Source organism: Jatropha curcas, chromosome 8, assembly GCF_041381405.1.
Source record: "Jatropha curcas cultivar XTBG-Jc1 chromosome 8, XTBG_Jcur_1.0, whole genome shotgun sequence".
Taxonomy (NCBI): Eukaryota; Viridiplantae; Streptophyta; class Magnoliopsida; order Malpighiales; family Euphorbiaceae; genus Jatropha; species Jatropha curcas.
In genome coordinates this window covers 16,525,647-16,529,997 of record NC_143158.1, presented here as the reverse complement: position 1 = coordinate 16,529,997, position 4,351 = coordinate 16,525,647, and positions in this window count along the sequence as shown.

Here is a 4,351-nt window from a genome sequence, read left to right as displayed (position 1 = left end):
AAATCAAAGTTTTGGGGTAAGTTCTGTTATCTTAGTTAGGAATTTGTGTTTTCTTGTTGTTGGATTCCATTGTTGTCTGTCTTATTTCTTGTTTTCATTGTAGATCTAGACTTTTTCTCTTTAGATTTTCTTGGATCTGTAATTTTCTTGTTAGATCTTCTTGGATCTGGGTTTCATCTTGCTTTCTTCTTTGTGTTTGCTTAGTGTTCGATTATCCTTTTGGATTTATTCCAAAATCTGGGTTTTTGCTTTGTTATCCCTTGAGTTTCTTCTTGTGTTCTTGATTAAAAAAAAAAAAGAAGAAGAAGAAGAAGACCTTTTGGATTGCCGAAGTCAAAAAGAAAAACAAAAAAAAAAAAAGAGAAAGAAAAAAAGGAAAAAGAGAAAGACTTTAGGTTTGTTCATTTAAAAAAAAAAAAGAATTGAATTGGGAGACACAAAAGTCATTGTTGGACAACCTAATTATTAAGTCATTACCTACCTAAATTGAATTGAGAGACACAAAAGTCATTGTTGGACAACCTAAATAATAAGTCATTACCTACCTAAATTGAAATTGGGAGACACAAACCATCCACTTATACCTTGTTAAGGCCTTACCCTACCTAAATTGGATCACATTTGTGGGTTAAGTGAGGATACAAGTCAAGCACGCTGTGCTACAGTAACGTGCTACAGGAACTCAGAAGCATCCGTGCTACAGTACCTTTAAAAAAAAAATTTTTTTTTTGGGTTTTCTTTGTTTGCTTGCATTGTTTGGGTAGAAGTAAATTAGGTCCATATTTGGTTTGCTTGTAGTGAACTAAATTCATACATTATATCCATAATTTGTCTTTTAAATTCTAGTTTGTTTAGTCTTGTTTTGAGCTTTCTTTTGCCTCTATTACATTATTAGGGTGTATTTGTTTGTTCACTACACTCTAAATTAATATAATCAAGTAGTACATCATCTTGTCCTTGTACTACCATCCATTATCGTTTTGAGTCTTCTTTCTAGAGTTTGTGCTTACTTTTATTTTAAGATTTATTTTCTTGATTCTAAAACGTGCTTTCGAATTGGTTGGTTGATCTACGATTCCGAAGTATAATTGGAGGAATTGCAAGGAGTGATTGAGGAGTGTAAACACGTGAGGGAGTGCTTTATCACTAATTCAAATGTTTTTGTGATTTCTATTTTGAACACTAACCATGAGTGCAGGCACATTTGGAGATAATAGTGGGGAGGGAAGTCAAATGGAGGATCCCCAGTTGAAACTTGTAATGGAGTCAATCCTAGGACAGTTTAGAACTTTTAACAATTCTATCCAAGATATGAGAAAGGAGTTTCAGGAGTTTAAAGCTGCCCAACGCTCTAATACAACAAGAGTTCGACCTAGTACTACAACAACTAGATTTCAAACTCATGAAGAGAAGAAGGTCGATCATCCTGATCATTACTTTAGGGATTTGAACAATAAGTTAGGAAGGGTGCAAGAAAGGAAAAATGTGGATTACCTCAATAGGTATTCATTCACAAAGGATGGGTGGATGACCATTCCAAGATCATTTTCCTCAAAAGAAGTGGATGAAGACCAATATGGAAAGCAAAAGATGAGTTTTGAGGCTGTCAATAAAGAAAAGGAGTGCAAAAATAAAACGAGTGAAAATATATTGAGTGTAAATAAAAAGAAAGAGGGGGAAGAAAAGGAAAAACAAATTCAGCCTATATTTGTACCTTTGTGCAAAGAAGATTATTTTACCACTAATGATCTTAACCCATCCTTGCCAAGTGTGTTTGTTGATCTTTTGCAGGACTTTGAACATGTGGTTCCAGAAGAGATTGCCCAATCTTCATGTGAGGGTGAAAAGGTGGTTCTTGCACCATTGACACCTCAAGAAGTGAATATTGATCAGAAAAAGTTACTTGAGAGAGAGAAAGAGGAGTTCACTGATGTCTTTCTTGAAGAGTTGCCTAGTGGATTGCCACCTTTGAGAGGGATAGAACATCAAATCGATTTCATTCTTGGCTCCACCATTCCAAATCAACCAGTCAATAGAAGCAATCCAATGGAGACAAAGGTGTTGCAAAGGCATATTCAGGTTGTAGCAAACAATGGAGTTCAATACGGTCTAAAAAGGAGAAGAAGAGTAAAGAAAAGGGCATGGATTCTAAGGAGAAGTGGACTGATCCTAGCAAGCAAAAGGATACCTCAACTTTTAACTAAGATTCGAGGACGAATCTTTTTGAGGAAAGGGGGAATGATATGGATCCATTGGTGCTTCCTAGTGGGCTTGGATGTGTTCTTATCCCTTGTTGCTTGTTTTGGTCTAATTAATATGTAAGGGATATGGGCTCATAGTGTTTATTTAAGTTGTTTTGGGTTAGTTTTATGATGCATGCAATCTGCCCAATATCAAGTTGTTTGTTTTGGGCTGGAAATGACTTTATTTTGTGTTTTAGAGTTAAGCCCATGTGTTTTGGCCCTAGGGCAGCCTAGTTAGATGCTCTTCTTTAGGGTTATGTTTGTTTAAGGCATATAAATAGCCTCCTTAAGATGTAAAACGAGATTTTTGGCATAATTTGAATCAAAGGCAGAATTGTTCATGCTCTTGCATGTTCTTCTTAATTAGAGTGATTGTGAGAATTTGCTATCCTCTAATTGCATCAAGAATTAAGGTAAACTTATCAATTCATTTGTGGCGTTTATCTTGTTCTTTGCTCGATTATTGGTGTTTCCGTTTCCTTATAAACGAGGGGTGCCATAGAGGCAAACTTACATCTCATTCTTTGATCTCGATCCGTGTCAGGCAGTAGCTTGCACGGCCTGGGGCGTGCCACCTTGCACGGGGGTGCTAACCAAGCATAGTTCCCACTCAACTTGTGCTTCTATTAATGTGAGAAACTTAGGTGTTCCTTCAAGTTCTTCATAGCACTTGTTGAAAGCAAGGTCATGGAGCTCTTGTGTGATTTGTTCTTGAATGTATAAGGACATGGTTGCTCCATACTTCTTTACACGGCTCCTTGTAATTGGTCCACTAGGAAGTGCTAATGGATTGCCATTGTTGTGGTCCTTGTTCCCTTGAGCCCCATAGGTGGTTGGTGGTAGTGGATCCGTATCAACATATATGTTGCCAGAGTCAGAATCATTCTCATATAAGTCTTTAATATACTCAAATCCAAGCAATTTAGAACTAAGAGCAGTAATTAGAGTATATCTTATTGACAATGCATCAGCAACAATATTATCTTTTCCATGCTTGTATTTAATCACATATGGAAATTGTTCAATAAATTCAACCCACTTACCATGCCTTTTATTAAGCTTACTGACGCGGAACCCTATGGAAATTTATTCCATGAACCCTATGACAAGTTTTGGAAGAGATCCAAGATCAAACTAAACTCCCCTCTATGGCACCCAAAGCTTAAAGAAGCAAGAACACCAATAATAGAGTAAAACAATAAGATAAACGCCACAAGTAAATTGATAAGTTTACCTTGATTCTTGATGCAATTAGAAGAATGCAATCTCACACCCTCTAAAGCAAGAACACGCCTAAGCATGAAGAAGATCTCTCTTTTTAATTGATTGAATAATGTTAATAATTACAAAATAACAAGCTATTTATACTAATCTAAGAGGTCCAGATCCTTAAAGGATTTAGAGTTAGCTAAGGAGTAGGATTTAGCAAATCTAAACCAACTAAGGATATGACTAACAAAATCATAACAACTTAAGGATTTGGATATCTAATCCAAATCTACTAAAGATTGACCAAATCTAAACAAATGTAGGATAAGGAATAATTAATCCAAACCAACTAAGGATAAGGAATAATTAATCCAAACCAACTTAGGATAAGGAATAATTAATCCAAACAAACTAAGGATAAGGAATAATTAATCCAAACCAACTAAGGATAAGGAATAATTAATCCAAACCAACTAAGGATAAAAAATAAAAGAGTGGCCCAATTTATTGTGGCCCAACCCATTAACAACATTACAACTCAAAACTAACAAAAATGGGCTAACTTATTACGCCAAAGCTAGGCTCTAGTATGGCTAGGGCATGCAATATGCTGGAAATTCAGGTTCCAACTCAACATGTGCTTCCATTAATGTGAGAAACTTAGGTGCTCTCCATGCTTCCTTGAGCTTTATGGTTGAGTGGTCTCGATTCCGTATCATTCCCCCTTTCCTCGAAAAGATTCGTCCTCGAATCTTAGTTAGAAGTTGAGGTATCCATGCTCCCTTGTTCTCCATGGTTGCTCCATATTTCTTTGCATGACTTCTTGTAGTTGATCCACTAGGTAGCACTAATGGATTTTTCATGTTGTTCTCCTTGTCCCCTTGAGTTCCATGGATGAG